The 22,429-nt window shown below is 33.0% G+C and overlaps 1 protein-coding gene across 4 annotated transcripts in view; it reads right to left on the bottom strand.

The window, feature by feature from the left end:
* The window catches only part of WDR7 (WD repeat domain 7), a 377,480-nt gene that overhangs the window by 149,366 nt on the left and 205,685 nt on the right, over positions 1 to 22,429 (bottom strand). The gene's annotated exons all lie outside the window — the stretch shown is intronic.

Genomic DNA, 22,429 nt, shown 5'->3' with positions numbered 1-22,429 from the left:
CATTTTCAGCAAATGGCACTAGGACAAATGGTTACTCACATGCAAAAGAACGAATTTAGACAGACCCCTATCTCTAACCTTCCAAAAAAAAAAAAACCTGAAAATTGATCATAATCCTAAATATAACAGCTAAAACAAACAAAAAAAAAACTCTAAGAAGGCAACATAGGTGTATATGTTTGTAATTCTGGATTATATGATGATTTCTTAGATATGATACCAAAAGCACAAGTAATTTTTAAAAAATTTTACATAGGATTTCATCAATACTAAAAACTTTTGTGCTTGAAAAGACAGAATCAAGAAAGGATAAAGACAACCCACAGATTCAGAGAAACTATTGTCAAATCACCTAATAAAAATTATTTCCAGAATATATAAAAACTTTCATGACTCAATAATAAGAACAATCTGAATAGATATTTTTCCAAAGTTGTATGAATGGTCAACACGCACATGAAAAGATGCTAAACATCATTAGTCATTAGGAAAATGCAAAGCAAAACCACAATGAGATACCACTTCACATCCATGAGAATGGCTGCAATAAAAAAGACCATTACAGTGCTGTTGAGGATGCACAGAAATGGAAACCCTCATGCTTTGTTGTTGGGCATGATAAAAATGGCACAACTACTTTGGAAAACAGCTTGGCAGTTCCTCAACAAGTTAGACATAGGGTTACCATGTGGCCCAGCAACTCCACTCCAAGGTATCTCCCAAACAGAAATGACACACATGTACACACAAAGACATGGATGCTCACAGCAGCATTATTCAAAATAGCCTTGGAAACAACTGAAATGTCCATCAACTGAAGAATAAAGAAAATGTATTAGGTTGGTGCAAAAGTAATTGCAGTATTTGCCATTACTTTCAGTGGCAAATCTAAGTATATCCATACAAAATTAGATTACTCAGCAATAAAAAAGGAATGAAGTAATGATACATGCCACATAAATGACGCTGAAAACATTACGCTAAGGGGAAGAAGCTGGTCACAAAAGACCATATATTGTATGATTCCATTTATATGAAATGTTTAGAATAGGCAAATCCATAGAGACAGAAAGCAGATTAGTGGTTGGCTGGAGTGGGGGTAAAATGGTTAACAATGGCTAATAAGTACTAGTTTTAGGGAGTAATGAAAATGTTCTAAAATTAGATTGAGGTAATATCTGCACAACCCCAAATATGCTAAGAATCACTGAATTCCACATTTTAAAAGGATAAATTTTATAGAACATACATCTTATCTCAGTACATTTGTTTTTTTAGAAAGATTGTTCATTGAGTAATTTATTAATGTGCCCATTAATTTAACAAATATTTATTGGGCATCTACTTTGGATCAGAAAATAACAAGCATGAAAATAAACAGCTCAGGTTTCTAAGAATCTCACAAGTGCATGAAAAAAAGAGAGCACATTGGATTTAAGACTCAAAGGGTAAGTTTTCCAGGCAATAAGAGGGATGGGCCATACGAGGAGGAGAAGGATGATTATTTCATCCAGTATGGCCCAGAATGCAAAACAGCAATCAGATATTTGAAGAAATACTTGTTACTGGAGCAAAGCTCAGCATAGTTTCATATTCAGAAGAAAGACTAGAAGGATACCCAAAAATAATTAAAACAATTGTATATCTTGATTAGAATATCAATAAACAGGGCATAATAGGAAATTACCTAACACATAATGTTACTTCTTAAAATTTCCTTTCCTAACCTCACTCTTGCTACATTCTTTTAAGACTTACATAGTTCTACCATTTTTTAGTTCTACTCTATTCTAAAAATAGTCTACCATTATTTTTTGATATTATGCAATATTATAAGCATCCACAGAATTAGTAGAAAATATATAAAGAAATCATGACTAACATGTACACAACTAATGAACCTTATAAAATACTGATGTTTTTCCAAAGGTTTCCAATTTTTATAAAGTAATTAATCTGGGTATTATCAAAGCCCACCATGGACTGTGTCTTGACCTCACTGCCTTGCCCTCCTGCCCTAAAGGTCACCACAATTCTGACCTTATCAAATTTTATATCTATTATATAATTATATCAATGTTACCTGAAATAAATTAATATATTTTCTGGCCTTGAACTATGCTTCCATATCTGGGGTAAACCCTGGATAAACAAATGTATGCATGGATAAGCAGTGACAGATAGATAACACCAACAGATAAACACACCAACAGACAGACCCTGAACTAAATTTGCTAATAGGCTTTTTTATATCCATGTCCATAAGTGAGACTGGTCTATAATTTTCTTTTCGTATTCTATACTTAGTATCAACATAATACGAGCCTCAAAAATGAGTTAAGTAACGTTCACTCTCAGTCCCTGAGGTCCCCCTTCCATCATTCCTTGAAAACAGTTGAAGGATTCTTGAAGTTTCATGAAAGTTCTCCTCTAAAACTATTAAGAGTCTGCATTTCGAGACACTCCCTGTGTGAAGTCAGAGGGTAGGATATGGTGGCAAAAGTAGCAGGATGAAGGAAGGAATATTTATGATAAATAGCTCCTTATTTAGTTTGACTTTCTTCTTCTTGAGTCATTTCTGGCAGATCATAATTTTAAAAGAATTATCTATTTCATCTACATTTTCAAATTTATTGGTATGGAATTATTTACAGTATTCTCTATATGATTAAAAAAACTCAAGTATATCAGCAGATATGGATCCCTTAAACACTGTGTATTTATACCTTCTCTAATATTATTTTTCATGCTTTTCTTAAAGTTTTGCTGGAAATATATGTTTTATCAGATTATTTTTGTTTTGGTTTTTATTTTTATTTTTGTAAAGACAGGGTTTCACTATGTTTCCCAAGGTGGTCCTGTACTCCTGGCCACAAGTGATCTTCCTGCCTTCGCCTCCCAAAGCGCAGGAATTACAGGCATGAACCACTGTGCCCAGCCCCAAATTAGTTTTAAAAAGTACTTTGGTTTTGATCTTTTGTATCATTGCTTTCTATCTTATTAATTTCTGCTCTTATTTTTATTATTTCTCCTTCTACTGTCTTTAGATTATCTCTTTCTTCTGTTTTGCTTCTAGTTTCTTGTGTTGAATAGAACTCACTTATTTTCACTATTTTACATTATGGTTAACATTGCCAGTCACGTATTTAATACATGCATTTTCCTCTTCTTCTTTATCAAATTTTCTGAGTAGCAATGCACTCAGATCTTTTCAATGTCTTTTCAGGAACTGAGGAAGCCATAGCCTAGCTCCTGGCTTTAAACTTTATTCATGATGTATTGTAAGTCCTGTTTAGTTCATAGGAGCCAAAAGCCTGCTTCTGGAAAGTAGCTAATGGTTTCAGCCCAGATCATTACATTTCTATTTCATTACTGGTCCACAGAGATACCTTTTTTGAGCCTAGTTATGTCTCTTTGGTTTTCTCTTTGTATACTTTATCCATCATAGCAATGTATTTGGCACAGAAGGATTAAAAAAGTGAACTCCTGGAGCCATCTTGATTGGAGGTCAGCTTTCTGCTCTTTCTAATACTAATCCACCCAGTTTTTGTGGCCGCTTTCAGTTCTTTGCGCTATATGTTGATTAAATGAGTATAACAAAGGTCACTCAAAGCTCGGTATGCCAACCCGGAAATTAGCAGCAAGGCTCTCTGAATACTTTTTGGTATTTTGTTTTATTTTATCTATTTGTTTTACTTTGTCATTCTGTATTACTGGAGGTAAGGCAAACTAAAGAGGTGCCAAACCATGAGAGGCCTCGTACGGCAAGTTGAAGACTTCTAACCTATGGCTAATTGAAAGCCATTAAATAGTTTTGTATAAGGTAGTGATGTTAGATTCATTCACTGTTAGATCATGGTAGTGGCAGTATGGTGGATGAATTGTGAGGTCAAACAAGACTGGTGTCAAGGAAAACCAAAAGAAGACTCACACAATGATCAGGTGAAGAACAATAAGAACCAGTGGTGGTGGCAGTTCATTCCATCCATTATTGAACTCAGTTATTCAACGTGTAAGAATTGCAGGTCTTGTGTATGCCTGGATTATGCTAGATAAAAATTAATACAGTTAAGTAAAGCCCTGCCCTCACTGAACTTAAGGGCTACTAAACAGGCATTGGAAATGTGTAAGTTACAGAATCAATGAGAACTTTCTGGATCGAAAAAACAGTATGTTTAAGAACTTAAAGCATGAAAGAGTCTGTGGATTTCCATTTCAAGGACAGGTAAGTTGGCTGGAACTCTATAACCCTAGAGGAGAACTGCAGAAAATGAAGCAGGAGAGGCAGGCAAGGGCCAGATCATATATGATTCTGTAGGTCATATGCACATTCCAATTTATATCCCACGAACAGTGGGAAGGTATGCAAGATGGGTTTTAAACTACAGAATAGCTTAATTAGATTTAGGGTTTCAAAAATCCATTGTCAGCATAGTATAAAGAATATTAGAAGTGGGGTGATCACTTGGGGGGTACTGTAGAAATCAAGATGAGAGATTACAGTGGATTTGGTTTTGTGATGTTAAACAGAAGACACAGGAAGTGGAGAGCTTTACGATACATGGTGAGGTCTGAGAAGATGGAAATATGGCAGAAAGATTTGAGATATCATATCCTAAGTTCTTTTAAAAATTACTGATGAAAACAAAACAGAACAAAACAATCCTGGCAACAAAAGTAGATACAGCCTTTCCAGAAGCTGACTTTAAAAAACTTCTGGAGGACATGACTTTATAGTATACACTTTAAATTCCATTGTTTAGCTGTGCTGAAAGGCACAAAAAAATCTGGATGTTGGCAAGAAGACCTAGTTGAGTCTAAGAAATGGAAATTATAGGATATTATAAAGAATCTAATAATTGAAAAAGAACTGAGTGAGAAAGTGGCTTAACGTATGTAAGGGAAAAAGGAGGATTGGTTATCTAGAAAACTAAGATGGTAACACCAGAGTATTACTTACTTGGATTCCTAAAATGTTTGGTGCAATTATGAGTATAAAAAAGATTTCTTCTTGTTGCTGTTATGGTTTCTTAGCTTCCGCACATCACACTTTATTCTTTTTCTTTTTTTAAAGTTAGTTCTGGATGTTTGCCATTCACTTTTAGGTAGTGTATAGAAAGGAAAAATCGAAAAGGAGTCCACAGATAATAGATTTACCTTTAAAACTATTCTAATTGCTCACATAAAAGTTTAGTTATGAACCATTTTCTTAATTTGTTGAATTTTGTATAGGATATTTCAGATCACATGCAGGTTGATTAATAATGATGCCCCTCCAATGTTACAAATTATTTTGCCATGATAAATCATATTTTGTGAATTATATTTCTTATAAAATATTTTAAATTAATAATTAAAATATCTTCTAGTCTGATACCAAAGTATGCATTTCTCTCTCTTCATGGAAAGTTTTAGTTTTTTAAAGACAGAGGGGAAATGTCAGTAAAAAGTATTAGCAGGTATATGCTATTACAGATTCAAAGTGTGACACCAATCTGTGATAGCTATGGTAACTAAAGGGGGAAAAAAACCACCTAAATGCGTAACCATACTAAGAAGAAAAAAAAATCAATAATCATTGCCTCTGTGTTTAGAAGAACCTTAATTCTAGAAAAAGTGATATTTAACATTTTGATAATCTGTATCTCAGGATATGCATTTAAAACCAACTTTGTTTATGTATAAGAACAGGCACAAGGAGGAAAAGCTCTGTGGCACAGCATCTAGATTCACGTACTATATATTTTACTCTTTACATAGTATTCTTGAAACAGGAAGCAAACCAAGCTCCCCTCCCCCATGTCTCAGCAAGAGCATGCTCCATAACAATAGTTCAAAGGAAAGCTCTATTCTGCAGTTGCACTGATTGTTCTGTCAGCTGACCTCTGCAGAAGGGAATTGCTAACCGCTGCCTTGCTCCTTAGCTGACAAATGAATGATCGCAGCTCCATCTATTTTCACTATGGCTGCCTCTAGCCCAGGTGCTCAGACAGAGAGCCTGGTGTGACATCTTAGATCAAGATGAATTGGCACAAACTCCTGATCCAAGATTGTTTTATACCATTTAATTTAGTTTCTTCCCCTGCTTGGATGAGCACAGCTCTGGTTATGGATTTCTATTCTAATGTACTGAAGCAGGCCCTGAAAGAAGCCAATGAAGCAGCTGCTGGAGCAAGGGACTGCAGGGATACTGATCAATAGGCAAGGCATTGACCCCAGCCGTTCAGCCTCTGCAACGGCCACTGCTTGAAGCGGGAGGGGGCACAGAAGCACACATGGGCTTCTTCCAGTAGGAAATTAAACAACAGGGGCATTTGGTGAGCTCCGCCTCCATCCCTGGTCCCCCACCTTCTTTATGTTCCTTTTGTTTAATTGCCTCAATTTTGTCTTAACTCCCACTCCAGGGGAAGGAATTAAGACTTTAGGGAAGTTTTAACAGTGTACTTTCAAACAATCATTTGTAAATTTTATCCCTAAGCTAATGGAAAGAATTGTAACAGGTGCCCTGTGCTAAGTGGCCAAAATATGAAATCTTAATTAGCTGTCAAGTACATCACTTGGTGTAGTTTAAAGGTTGGCATGTACGTAGGCTCATAAGAATACCGCCCAACTGGCAATTAACACTACTGATGCTGAAATTCTACAGTATGTAATTTTTATCAGTATTCAAATCTAAAAAGATGATAGCCCTTCATTATCATTAACAAGGAAAGAGGTAAAAAAGAACAAGGAAAGGAGTCCCTAAAGGAGACACTGACTGATTAGTGTTTCTATAAGGGAGAGATGCCCATCCTGCTACTGTTCTAAAAATAACACAGCAATTTCTCATTCCTATAATTTTTCAAATTTGGAAATATCTTTAAATTATTGGCTTGCCTGTACTTTCTGTTAACAGAAGAAATATGTAACTAGTTGCAATGTTTTCCTACAAATAAAATGACAACCAAATGGAAGATTTTGAGATATTAAAAATAAAATAATTCTGTAAAAGTAAACCTTTCTACAGTTTCATTTGTCTCATGAAAATTTGGTATTTTTTTTCCAGAGACATGCCTCCATTTAATCATGCTAAGGGGTGACATGGAGATCCATTTTCTTGACAGGACGGTTGATCACCCTATCACAGTAAGAAAATTAATACCTTCAACTAACCCTGTGTGGAAAAGAGAAGCTATATGCGATGGTAAAGGACATTAATGTTCTACATTTTAAGTTGCAAACAGAATACATGTTCTGTGTGAAAATGATACGTGGTCTCATTATTGGGTTACTTATAACAAAATATGAGGCTTTAATTTTGATTAAAACAACAATTTACTTCACAGAGTGTTCTTCAAACGTACGTAATAGTCTTCAGACTTAGCATACTTGACTCTAGATTTACACAAACTGGAGTAAACACTTTACTTACAGCTTAACTAGAATACAGGTAAAATATTTGAGAAGTTTAAGCTATTTAAAGGGCTATGAAGTATTGATTACTTCATTTAAAAAGCAGTCAGAGAGTGCAACCAAGAGGTCAAGATAAATTTAACAGTTTGAAGCACTTTACTAAATAACGCTAAAGATCATGTTAATTGGCTTTGTGCAGTGCTAGGGTAAAATTAATTTTATCCTGGCTTACAATAAAAGGATTAAAAGACATATTAAGTTCTTCAGTTTTAACTGGAATAGGAATCAATGGATTTGAATTAAGGCTAAAGGCAGTTTTATGAGAGATGGACTACTAGCAGATACTTTATATGTGCTATTAGCCATATATTGATGGGGCTTTATTACTGCATTAGGTATTAAAACCTTAGATAAGTAGATACCACCAATTTACTACTCCGAGAATACACTTTCAGAACTGTGCTTTGACCTGAAAAAACTGTTCTTAAACATTCAATTCTTTATTTAGAAATGAGTGTCATAATACTTGTTACAGCTGACTTATATATAAGTAAATTTCTAGTAAAAATTAAAATAATGCGGTTGAATTCAGTCAGAACTCCCTTCAAGATAATAACCATATTGAAAACATAAACTATAAAATAAACATGTCATTAGGATTTTTTTAACCCAACACATTATATTAAGATTTGTGTTAACATAACAATTTTATGCCAGAAATTTCTGGCACAAGATGGAGTCCAAACGACATTCACAATGATACAAATATTTTCTAAATTTAGTATAAATTGCAATATACCCTAAAAACCTTTTGAAAGGTCAGAAATGTCTATTGCTTCATGATAAATAAAAATAAACAATAAAAGTGTTTCTTTACTTTTAAATATTTAATAATATGTTTGAGGATCATATGTGTAGAAAGATAATTTGGTTTTACTATTTGCTGCCTCCAAAGTGAAAAATACAACTTGCATTTAATAAGACATAGTTTTAAAAATAGATAACCGTGACTTTGTAAGACTTTACATAAATGACTAGAAAAACAGTGAGCTGCAAGATCTCACAGCAGAAAACTAAATGGCAACATGTAGAGACTAAAATAATTTAGATTAAGCTAGAAAATACTTTCTATTATGGTTTTTTACAGCCTTGTTTTATTTGCAATAAAGTGTATTTGCTAATATTAGATTTTGATTAATTATTAAAGAGCAAGAGCAAACTTAGCAAAGTGAACTTTGTTAATACTGACATTCTGGAGAACAAGCGAACTTTCAGACTTAAGACACGATTTACTATGCACAATGTCTGCATATAGTCAAAATAAATAGTCTGAGCACATCATTCGAAGCCCTACAAATGTCAATAAAGCTGCAAAAGATTTCTATTTTCAGACCAGTAAAATATTCTTCTAAAATTTTCATTTTATTTCTATTTTCTCAGTCCCAAGGATATTTTAAATGTGATATGGCATTATCAGCACACACTGACTATAAAAAGCATATATAAAATTGTATACTGTATTGAGTTTAAAACAATACATGATAGTGAAATGTGTCCAATCAAAATATATTTCAAACTAGATCTTTGAAAGTGAGTTACATTCAAATTGTCTTTAGATGTACTTTAATCAAAATAACTTTACCTTTCTCCTGACTACTATCCAAATTGAGGCTGGGCATGGTGGCTCACACCTCTAATTCCAGTACTTTGGAAGCTGAGGCAGGAGGATTGCTTGAGCCCAGGAGTTCAAGGTCAACCTGGGCAACAGAGCAAGACCCCATCTCTAAATTAATTAATTAATTGATACACGTGGCTGCCTAATGGAATATTAACAATTTATTTTTAAGATCTTTTTAATTATCATTGTATGCTGGTAATCAAATATGTTAATTCTATATTTACATACATAAATACATTGCATGTACATAATTATACATCTACACATAAGTATATAGCATTCTTAGTGAAGGTACCAAGACATGATACCTAAGCAAGCTAGAACTACACTTTTGAGATTTTTTTAAAACATGTTTTAGAATTATAATGAGAAAAATGTTGGCCCTCAGTGGAGTTTTCACAGTATAAATAAGTTGTTTCCATATATGTATGGCTCAAATATTTTCCATACCTACTTGCTATTCTTAGGGTTGCTTAAAGTAGGGATAAAGTACAATACCATAAAAATGTCAAATTTTATCAGATATATAACAATAGTCTTTCAAAATAGCTTGCTAACAATAGGAAAAACATCTTAAAAACAAACAAAAATTTGTTAATATTCATTTTTAAAACACCTTGGCTTTAAAAGAATTTAAAATGCTACATAAGTCATCCAATGTACCCCAAGTCTTTGAAGTCAAATACTTCAAAGCTAAATTTGTTAAATGGGAACACACAAAGACATAGATAGGTGATAATCCAGGTTGGGAGAAAGGACTCAAGATCTCGCTGTCCTGGTGGTGAATCCAGGTTTCATACGCTCATGTGGAGGATGTACGTTGTGGATCCATGCCATTGTAACTGTATGTAATTAAGTTCTTTTCCTAAACCAAATGTGTTTATATGAATATTATATATTATTTTCATTTGTAGGCATAACTTACAGCTCTGTAATTTCTACAAAATATGTCAAATAAATGTTAGTGATACAAAAAAATAAAATTGTACATGGTTGTATGTCCAACATGTAAATTTCAACCTGTGCACCTAAAGTGAATAAAATAAAGTTTTTAAGTTTTCTGTGTCTTCTTCTTTGCCTCCTATCAAGAAAATGAACTGATTAAAAATGGCTGTCATAGGGCGCTTCAACATTTTCTTTCAAATTTTCACATTATTATCAAAGCTAGCGTGTGTATAGCTAATCTTGTGTTAGCGGCATAAGATTTTCCCCCGCTGTATTAAACACATATATGAGTTGCTTTGTGACACATCTGCCAATGTTTTCCTCACATCTACTCACAGAACATATGGAATTTGCTCCCCAAATCTAAGAGGCTTTTGTTGCTGATGTTGCTGCTGTGTTACTTCCCCACTCACTTGAAAACTGAAGTAAACAAACATGCTATTAATTTGTATGTATGCACGATAGCCCCCTGCTGGAACACAATAGGTTGTGCAAATGCATATTTCTTTCTGTAGCTGCTGATTAAGCCACTCTGAAATAATGCCTCTTGTATACACGTGTATTTCATGTGTGTGCATTTGATAAAATAGACAAAGCTATTTTCCATTAAATCAGATAAATGCAAAATATATGACCACTCTAAAATGATTTTCTTTTTCAAAGAAATAATATAATCACTTCTCTGAAGGTGTGTCAATTATTTTGATAATTATAAATCTTAAGCTTTGAGGGCAATTCACATGTTTTTCAAGTAATTCATGAAACAATTTCTTATTTTTCACAAAGATCCTGTCCTATACCTATTTTCCTACCATTTGCATCATCTTATACTTCCCTTTATTCTCTACCTGAATAACAAGTTAATTTTTTTCTTTGTGTTTACTATTAGGGCAAACATTCTCAGTTTGAAAGGAAATTGAGATTTTAGTAATCCCAAGTATCTAAGGCAGCTAAGTAATCAGAAGTCTTATAGGTAAAAACTATCTCCAAAAATGTCCAACTTTTTTGCTTCAATTGACCTTTCAAAGGTGAATCTGATACACATGGCAAATTTAAGAAACTACAAATTGTAACACTGAGACCATTATTCGCATTTCCATGAGAAAAGGAATATTTCAGAAACACAGTGGTTAGTGACTTGTAAAATTATACAAATCTGAAAACACAGCAAATCATTCTCAGATATTTTCTCATACAGTTACTACTTAGAAAAAGAAACTCTGGCAATGAGATTTACTTATAAAAATAGTAGAGTAGACATGGTACGTTTCTGTAAAAGATCAAATAGAAAACATGAGACAACATTTGGTGGACTGGTAGAATACTTCCTATGAAGATTTTATATCTGTGCATTTCAGCATAGTAAGAAATAAATAAACCTAAGGTCATTTTTATTTATAAAATGACAAATCATTTACTGGATTCACTTAAAACATATTTTCACCTGGGTAATTAACAACTCAGTGATATAAAACTGAGATGAAAAAGGCCTTGCTCTACTTCTGAGCCATTAACAAGTACATCTGTTCATTTATAAGGAGTATCTGTAGTATTCATTTTTTAAAATTACATCGCAATAAAGAAACAATGACATATGACTAAAAGTGATCATTTTTTAAAGGTTCGTTTGGAGTAAATTAGAACCTCCAAAGGATCTCTAGCTTTGAAAAATGATCACCTTATTTTATGTTATTTTTTCTTCTGCTTTCTTTACCGTAAGTGAGATGTTAAGTAGAAATAAAGGAGCACAGTTAGGGGCAACATAGTATCTTGGAAATTAATGCCCACACCTTTGTGGTAACTAGTTGTTATTTGGCAAATTTTTTTCACAGACCTTTTTCTATATACATAATTTCTTTTACTATATACCTTTTCAAATGAGCATATAGAGATATTAAAATGTACTACTATTCTCTTTCCTGTAACTACTTTATAGGATTTCCTATTATCCAGTTAATTTCATTTCGAATTTGGCTCTGAGTTGCCTCTCTCGCAAATAACAGACTGAAACAGCTTTCAGTCCTTGAATTTTTTGCACAATTATTCCAGTGTTTAACTTAGCACATATGCCTAGAGATACTGAATATCTAACTCATTCATGTATTACAACTATGGATTTGGAAATGCTACTACTCCTGAAATAAACAGTAGGGGGAAAGTTTAATGTTTGCCTAGATATGTATGTAGTCAGATACTCAGGTTTATAAGATGCCATGCCATTTTTCCAAAACTAATTTTAAAACAAATCTGTTTCTGCTATGATACAACATAATCGTTTCCTCAAAATCCTCCCTATCTATCTCCCTCCCAATGATTTGAATCATTAGGTTACTCTGGAATTGTGAAGAGATAGCTTTCTAATCTCTAGTCTTTTATTAAGACAGAGATAACAGCATATGTAAAAACCTGGAAAATACATATGTATTGATGTTGGGTAAACATACATCCTCAAGATGGCTATTATTGTACTTAAACTGCTCTGAGATTTTAAAAAAAATTTTATGCTGGGCGTGGTGACTCACGCCTGTAATCCCAGCACTTTGGGAGGCCAAGGCAGGCAGATGGCTTGAGCTCAGGAGTTCGAGACCAGCCTAGGCAACATGGTGAAACCACATTTATACTAAAAATACAAAAGAAATTAAAAAAAATTAGCCAGGTGTGGTGGTGAGTGCCTGCAGTCTCAGCTGCTCAGGAGGCTGAGATGGGAGAATCGCTTGAGCCCAGGGGGCGGGGGTTGCAGTGAGCTGTTATTGTGCCACTGCACTCCAGCCTGGGCAACAGAGTGAGACCCTGCCTCAAAAATAAATAAATAAATTAGTAAATAAAGTTGATGCATAATAGATGTACATATTTTCAGGGTATATGTGGTAATTTAATACATTCATGTAATTTGTAAAGATCAAATGAGTGTAACTGGGATATTCATCACCTTAAATATTTGTCTTTTCTTTATGCTAGAAATGCTCAGATTATTCTCTTCCAGTTATTTCAAAATATACAACAGGCTCTGAGACTTTCTGGCAGGACAAAAAAAGGAACATAAAGTCAAGAGGAGATAAACTTTACTGAAAACTCCTACCACCACTGCCATAAAATCACCAGTGTCAGTGTCACGAATATTTTGCCATATAAGAGCTGAACACAGACAAAAGCAATCCAAAGCAAGAATTTAATATGTGCTTATCATTTCTCTGAAACATAATTTCTCCTATTAGCAAAAGAAAAAATAATTTATCTAATACTTAATCCAATGTTTTTTATTTCTAAAAAATACTCAATAAGAAATAGTATTTACTCATAGAAAAAAAAATCTTTCGAAATATGTTAAAGATAAAAAGTTCCTCCATTTTAAAAACATCAACAAAAAAACTGAAGTCCACCTTTTACTTAAGGTGATTCATATACCTCCTAATACTGTATTTGTTATAATGACATAATTATATGCCTACTACAATCACTTTCCAGATTCATAAAAAAAAAAAAACAGAAAAACCGTTAAGATTTAAAAAAACAAAAAACATATCGGAAGCTGAGTGTGTAAAGCATCTCTTAGGTCCAAGGTAAGATGACTGGGTGAATTTTAAAATTTTAGAGAAAAAAGGAGATCACAGAGCTGCTCTTTTAATCAGACCAACAGATATTTTATAGATAAGGAAAGTTAAGTACGTGAAGTGTTCAAGCCACAAAGTGAAGGGCACAGAGTGGGCATTCCTGGCAACATCATTCTGGAAGGATCACCAGAGTCTTCACTGACCTATAATCTCAGTGTTCACTGCATAGAAATTAGTTAATATTTGATGCCTATGCCAACATGAATCTCTATTATGTATCTTCAAATCTTGTATAGTTTTAAATGTTTCTTAAAAAATAATAAGCAAGCAAAATTTATAATTAGAAAAAAGTCTTAAAAAAAGTTTTGGACCATGGTATCTAATGTTACATATATTTAGTACAAAGCTATCTAAAAAATATAGAAAATGCCAGAAGAGATATTCTATCAAGCATATGAACTACATTAAATTGTTTTTATATGAAAGATAAATATGAAATACTGAAACATACCAAAAACAAAGTACTGAGCATCAATGCATTACCATACAGAAATCAAATACTTAAATGATTTAACAGAATAAAATCAGCATGGCTTCCACAGAAACATCAACCATTTACACAGAAGAAAAATTTCTCCAAATACAATATATGGTCAATAACACTAATTCAAAATATGAATTAAACATTAATTTCTCTACATAAACCTTCCTGTAAGTTTTCTACTATAAACATGCATGTACAAATATTTTCAAAAGTCACATACTGCACCTCAGAATACTGCAAATAAATTCACAATCATTTCTGAAGTTTACTGTGTAATATCAAACAATAGCTAAGAATCAACATAAGGGTTAAGACAATCATTTTCTACTGCATACTAGTGCTATTCTAAGCTGATAGTGTGTTTAAATCCACACCAATGAAATCAATACAGCACTGTTCTATTCAAGGTGAGACCAAATAAACCTGTCTGAAGCTTTGAGAAATAGGCTTTGCAGTATACTTTGAGTGCTAAATGCCTTTCAGTCCAGAGATGTCATTAAATAATCATTAGCCATCATTCACTCTTCCTAAAAAGCTTAACATCTAAACTTGTTCAGCATCCACTAAAACATTAGTATAGACTACCAAGTAAGTACTTATTAGCACTTAGAGATGTTTCAACCACTCTTTTTAAACACTTTTTCAAAAAAGACTGCAAAATATTAATACATATTTACCGCTGGATTAGAGTGCAATGGATACAAATGATTAGTAAAAAGGATATCAATGTAATGATCGGTCTTGTTTGGATAACATGGCATAACCTCACAGAGCTACAATCAACTCTTTCCTGGTTAATCTATCAAAATAAAACCCAGTGTCTTTCTTCTCATTGAGTATCATATATTATTCAGTACCACATATATGTCAAATGAAATTAAGTTAATAATGATAGAGAATTCATCAGGAGGCAATCTTGGCTTTGATCCTGAATGTATTTTAAAATAATGCTTCCTTTATCAATGCTATTCATATCTCAATTTCAATATATGATCATCTCAATTGCTGAATATCTACTATAATGGACCCTGCATTATTTTAGATATCATGAAGTAGAGAGACAAAATTAAGATATATTTATCTTCTATTACCTGAGAGGTTAAATACATAACACAGAATGATCTTTATTTAGTAATGTTATTAGACCAAATGTATAAATTTGATGGTCAAGGTAATTTTTTCTGTACTGGTAACAAGTTAATTTTTGTATGCTATCATACTAATCCTCTCCATTTCAAGTTAATGTTTTTGTCTTTTTTTTTTTTTTTTTTTTTTTTTTTTTTTTTTTTTGTTTTTCTGGAGAACGGGGTCTCACTATATTGCCCAGGTAGGTCTCGAACTCCTGGGCTCAAGCTATCCTCCCGCCTCTTAGCCTCCCTGAGAGCTGGGATTACAGGCGTGAGCCACCGCGCCCGGCCAAGTTAATGTTAATGAAAATGTCATTTTGGCAAGACATTAAATTGTTCTTCATTTTTAAAAGCTCAAACAAAAATATATGGCCAGATACTTATGATCTCATTTACAGTTTTATAACATCACTTTCAATTTATTTAATACAGATTTCAAGCTAAGTGACAGTCATGACATTATATAAACATTTCATTTAACCAGATGATATTTGATATTTTCCCAGGAGTATTTAAGTAACTAAAAACAAATAAAAGTATTATTTTAGCTATTAGGTTTTTAAAATACACATTGTATAAATATAAACTGTAATATTTAGAAATGTTCTAGTATTCTAATTATCATACGTCCATTTGATTCTTTTTGTTTTTTCTCTCAAGAGCACAACATAAAATTTCAATTGCTAAGATATGAGCAAGTAAAATATTACTTGGATAGTTTGGTAAATGTAGTATCACAATATTATATTTCAATTTATAAAACATTTTAAGCCTCAGAAATTAAAGAAGATAATATTATATAAAACCAAAACTCATCACAGATCATTTTAATGTCCAGTTGTCTTTTACATGCAGTATTGAGATTTTTAGAACTCTTTCAATACATTTCGAGATATAAAATGGCCATTCACTTTCACTTGTTAAGGTACATCAATAGGTACACAGAACTGATCAAACAGCTAACTAAAAACAAAGTACCAGTTTAGTCATTGTGAAAAGGACAAACTTCTTTGGGAAAATTCAAGAAAAACAGTAAAGCTAAAAGTCATCTATTAATACTTGTATAATATGCAGATAACAAGAGAAAAGGTTAATATCCAAAGTTAAGAATAATGTAAATATAAATTACTTTCCTAGAAAAGCCCTGAATCTCAAAATTTTGTACTTTTGCAACAAATAAAAATATGAAGTCTACAATTATAATAATTTGCCAGGAAATGTAATACTTTTTCAAAAATATATAATCTATAATAATTTATAAAATTAGTACCACTGAACCTGACTGTGCTCTCCCCTTCTTGTAGAGGTATACTCCTTCAAAACCTCAGTAAATTCTCATTTCTTCATCTATAAAACAGTGCTGGCAAAGTGCTTTTATCCCTCTCGAATTCTGTAACAAGAATCTCATATTGCTAATCTCTTACTCACTACAGAATCAATATTTATAACACCTTTCCTAAATTTTAAGAAATGTTTTGCTTCTTTATTATTACAATCATTTAATTTAAAACAAAATTGATTTATTATCCCTACAATTAAATTTAGCCTTATTTTTAAAGGTAAAAATAAGAAAAGGGATTTTATTTGTCCTCTCTAACACTACAATTGTTTTGTATATACTAAACAACCATGTTATGAAAAAGAAACAAAATGTTGTTTTCAAATAATTCATGCCTTTAAAGATATGTTAGATTAACTGTTAATACAAAAACGTGATCAATAAAAGCAATTCATTCTTGACTCTCAAATCTCACTGGGTATAGGTGAAACTTCAATAAAACTGGTACTCCTCTGGATTTTACATTTTGAAGCATGATTACTATTTTATTGAAAAGTATATAGGAGTAACACACTATTCTAAATTATAGTCATTTTGAAACTAAGTTGCAACTTATCCTGATTCTTTATGAACAGACTAGGTTTTTATTGGAAATCAATTGGAAGGCAGGTAAAGTTAGATAGCCATGGTTACCAGAATATCAATAAGAGATATAGCAATATCCAATTCCAAGTCTTATGCTAAAATAAAAAGTAAAAGATACTAAAATAAAGGTACATCTTCTGCATGCAAATGTTTAAGATGCAGACTATATTTTCAATGCCATTATATATAACCTGAAAGACATAATTAAAACATTTTCATTATTGTTACTTCATTATCAAAATTATTATCAAGACAGGGTTTTATTTTGTATTTTTCATTTGCAGGTTCTAAAAACTAAAACAACTATACTGAAATGTAAAGATATAAAACAGGCAATTTAAGCTTTATCACATTTCAAATATTTCTTTAATATAGGTAATGTTATATAAATAAGAAAAATTTCTTAAAATGTAGTGAGTATGCTATGTTGAATTTAAGACTGTATAAAATTAAGATAAATAAAAAACACAAGAGAGAGTTTATCACAAACTTTTAAGTACTATTCATATACCGTTAATTCAAAAAGCTATAATTACAACATAAACATTATTGATAATGTAAATACCTTCAAAATGCATTACTTGATGAATTTACATTTGTAAGTTATTAAATCAATATCAGATCAAAATCTTCACATTAAAAAATAAAGTATGCAGACTTCCAAGATATACAACATAATAGTGGACGATAGTAAAGTACTTCTAAAAATTATTTTAGCTTTGCTTCTGAATTTTTCTTCGTTAATTTATATTTACATGCAAATTTTCATCTACTAGGTATACTTAGGCTTATCTGGAAAAAGGCATAACTGAGATTTTATAGAATATACTTACATATATTAATAATCCATCTCATTTACCCCTTAAACATCAATTTATATAAAGAAATGCACCTATCTATAGGTACAAGAATCACTGAAATTTTTCTGTGTGTAAAAGTACCGAAAAAGTCCAACGGTCTAATTGTTATTGGAATGTAATAGTTACATTACACTCGAGGCTATTAAGCATGCATTCCTTAACCTAATTAAGTGTTTAAAATCATGAGATTTAATTTTCATAGGAGCAGAGATCAATATTATGATACTTATTTTTCTTAAACTATTTCTCAAAACCGCTAAACCTTAACATGCTGTTCACTCCTCAAGTGACAAATACAGAAAATCAGTAGGTTCTTGAAATATGCTACCAACAATCCTGTTCAGAAATGGAAGGCCAATACTATATTAAAGAAAAAAAAATGAAACCACAAATAAGTAACAGAATTATAGCAGGCCCTACAGTGTTGTAGAAGCTCAATACTCGACTGCTCCGCTGCTGGAACAACTCCAGAGAGAGTTAACCTGGTGTGATAAAAGACTTGACAAAGCAATTCTGACTGTGCAGCAATGCTAAGTTGTGGACTAATACAAGAACAGGAGGCCCAATCGCTGTCTTTCACCATGCACAATTTACACATGGCTTTATCAATAGCCTTAGTGCTGAATACAGAACATACTCTATTTGGCTTTCAGTCAATTAAGCTTTAAGCTGTCAGCAAACAAGACTTTTAAGTTAATTTTGAATCACCACGAATCAAGTTGAAGGTTGTGAAAGGGCGGCTCACATGCCGGCATGAAAAAAGGCAGTTTAATTGCCTCTGAATAGCTATTATATGCTGCAATTGGCCTATTGAATCTTAGATGATCTATTTATTTATCAAAGTGCAACCATCAAAGATTAGAAAAAGAATGAATAATATAAACTGTACTTTCGCTGTTTCACGTAATTGATGTATTTTACAAAAGTATTTAAAAATTCATATTTTTAAAGCAGATTTTTTAATATAAAACATTTGTGAAATAGAAAGCAAAACAGTCAACAGAGAAATAGAGCAATTGTATTTCTAGAAAAACAAAGATATATTTTTTAAAAGATACACTTTTTTTATTATACTTTAAGTTTTAGTGGCATAAAAGATACACTTTTTACTATGTAATATTTTCACGTATTATATGATACAAACCAATGGTTTAGAACACATGTACACCTTCATAAATATTTATGTTGTAAATGTTCATGAAATAAAGAGGCAGAAAAAGAATTATAAAATTGAGCTAAATCAGATTTTAAAACATCTTAACATTCCTTAGATTAACTGCATCATTAATTGTGTGAAGAAAAAGAACACCAAATGCATCATTTTAATAAAGACTTTTTTTTTAACTAAGATTAAGGCTTAAGAAAATAGCATAATCAAATTAAAAGGATTATTATTTTCCTAAACTGCATGATACCTATTTTCAAGAAAGACTGTGGTTGGTCACAATCCTAATGAGTTTTTTCCTGAAATTATTTTTTTCAATTGCATGTGATCTGGTTTATTATTATAGGGTTACTCATGAGTGCTGGATGCATATATTGATTTTTTTATTAGAAGAGGGCACTGAAGCACTAGGTCAGTTGCGGGGAGGGAATGCTCAGATTTTGTAAACAGATGTAAACATAGATCAAATTTAAGGATGGTAAAACTGAACCATTTTGCTTTAGCTGGGATGAGCTATGGTTCTTTTTTCACATTTTTACAAGTCAGTCTTTCAAGAGTAAATGTATTGAAGCATGCACTCATGATTACATAGGGAAATCATATGGAGATTAATGGCTATAAAGTATTAATGGTTATAAGAATTTAGATAGAATACGGGTTAATTTTAGTGTTCCCTCAAGAACAGTCACATATTCTTGGAAGCATGGGCCCATCATTCTGTGCTTCCAGTCAGCAGAGGCGATGGGCTTGGGAATCAGTACTGACTACCATCATTCCAGGAATTACCACACATTCGGGGGCTGAAATTCAATGAAAGAGTATGGAAACCCTTTCTCCTTCCCTCTTTTCTCATCCATTATTATAAAATACTTTTCTTGCATTTATATTCTGAAAATATCTTAGGATCATTTACTAGTTATACCCCACAAAAATCAATGCTACTAAAACCATAAAGATAAAGACATTAAAGGAGCGAATGCCTATATGACTTCCAAGGGAAACACAGGAAGGAAGCAGATGAAGTGTGAAGAGCCGGACAACCCGGGATAACACAAAGTAGAAGCCACGTGAAGAAGGGATATTCTTCCTCATCATTACTAAGAAGTGTTAACAAAAGACCTAAGTTCAATGGTCACAAATGTTCACTGCACATTTCATTTTATATTTGTGTATTTTATATATTTATACAAGACACAAGGTGTTCCAAATTATTTCATTTTACTCATACAAACATCCATTTATTCAAAATGGGTGGGAAGGCATACTAGGGACTAAGAACAGGGTTTCTGCCTTTTTGTACCTTACATTCAGGGGAGGAAGGCGAACACATAGACATACAAATTCCAAAGTATAATAATACTAAGAGCAAGCAAGAGAGTGACATAGAAAATAAAGCAGAAAACAATCAATTTTAGAAAGAAATCTCAAGGATAAAGAAGAACCTGAGGCATGGGTTGATAAGCTGCCCCAGTCTCGTGGCTAGGGAGTGGTGGAGCCAGGAGGCAAACCAGGCAGACCACCTCTAAAGCCAATGCTTTTACCTACTACCCTAAGGAAACAATAAAAATTAGGTATACTAAGGTGTAATAACCCTTTCCTCAAAGATATCAGAGCTTAATAGGAAAGTAAAGATAAATTAACAAATAACTGAAAACCAAGGAAGAAAGCAATACTTATCAATAAGCAAGGTCAACAACAATAAGAAAGTCATAGATATTCAGAGGAAGTTGACCTCAGTAGACAAAGGGGAGGACCTCACAACAGAAGTGTCACCCCAGAGAGGTCCCTAAATCCATTCAGATTTGACAAGAAGAAATAAGGGTGCACCTAAAGAATAAGAAACCACAGCAGAAGTTGAATCCTATCCTGACCACCTCCCCTCATGGCCACCGTCTTCTTCATCTTTTGCTCTTCTCTAGTCTTTTGGCATAGCATCTACCATCTTCTAATATATTATAAAAAATACACTAATTTATTCTACTTATTGCCCCTCAACCCCTTCCCCCTGCAAGAAGGCAGGGATTGAGACGACTTCTGTCATTTTGCTTGCAGATGTTGCTCAAGGGCTTAGAACAATGCCTGGCATGTAGGTGCTTAATAAATATTTGAATATTTGATGCTAAATAAATATTTGTTGAATTAATGAATCAAGCCCAGAAGCAGAACAACTCCAATTATACCTGGGAAAGAAAAACCAGTTTAATTTGGCCCAAGATAGAGATACTGAAAACAGTAAGTGGGAACTAAAGCTAGAATGCGAAGTAGGCCAGCACGGTGGCTCACACCTGTAATCCCAGCACCTTAGGGGATTGAGGTAGGAGGATCCCTTGAGGCCAAGAGTTCTAGATCAGCCTGGGCAACAGAGCGAGACCTTGTCTCTACATTAAAAAATAAATGATAAAAATCTTAAAATAAAAAAAAGAATGTGAAATAGTTTTAGAATATAGGGGTCTTCTATACCAGGCTAAGGAGATTGTATTCTAAAAGCAATGACAAGCCACGGAAATTTTTGAATTATATGGTGATTATTAGGAAGATCATTCTGACAACTGTGCATTTAAGAGATTTGAGACAGAGGCAGTAGCTACTAAAAGGGTAGTGGCAGTGAACATGGAAAAGAGGAGCTATTACACAGGAATAAAAAGTCTGAGCTAAGACGCACAAAAGAGAGTGAAGAGTCAAACATAACTTTAAGGTTTCAAATCTGTACAAATGGTGCTAATAAAAATAAGTAGAATTCAAGCATAACAGCTTAAAGTAACTGAAGGCTATTCACATGGAGAAGTCTAGCAAGCAGCTGAAAGTAAAAGCCTGGAGCTCAGCAGAGAGATGAGATCTGGAGAGAGAAAGCTGGAAATGATTCCCAGTCAGGTGATAGGTAATGATGAGTGTAACAAGGAAAAGAAGAGAGGAGGGGACCAAGCAGAGAATGCTGGGGAAAACCTAGTCATGTACCAAACTGTAGGAGTTAAAAAAGGGAGTCACAGAGAAGGTAGGAGGGGACGTTTCCTTTCCTACTTTCTTAGAGTGACAAACCTCTACACAGCGTTTTGGGCTGCAGGTCTGCTAGCTGGCGGTCCTCTGGGCTCCCATACTGCTTCATGCAAAGCCTCCCAGCAGCATTCACAGGCTTTTTTGTAATTTGCCACTTTCTGTCCTTTATCCCTCTATTTCCTATAGCATAATCCAGGGTGTCCCAGGGTGTGTGTGAGCATGTACACACATGCACACACACATATATGT

This window comes from Gorilla gorilla, chromosome 17 (assembly GCF_029281585.2).
Source record: "Gorilla gorilla gorilla isolate KB3781 chromosome 17, NHGRI_mGorGor1-v2.1_pri, whole genome shotgun sequence".
In the NCBI taxonomy this organism is placed as follows: domain Eukaryota; kingdom Metazoa; phylum Chordata; class Mammalia; order Primates; family Hominidae; genus Gorilla; species Gorilla gorilla.
Note: the sequence above shows the minus strand (reverse complement) of the source record. Positions and strands in the feature narration are given on the sequence as shown.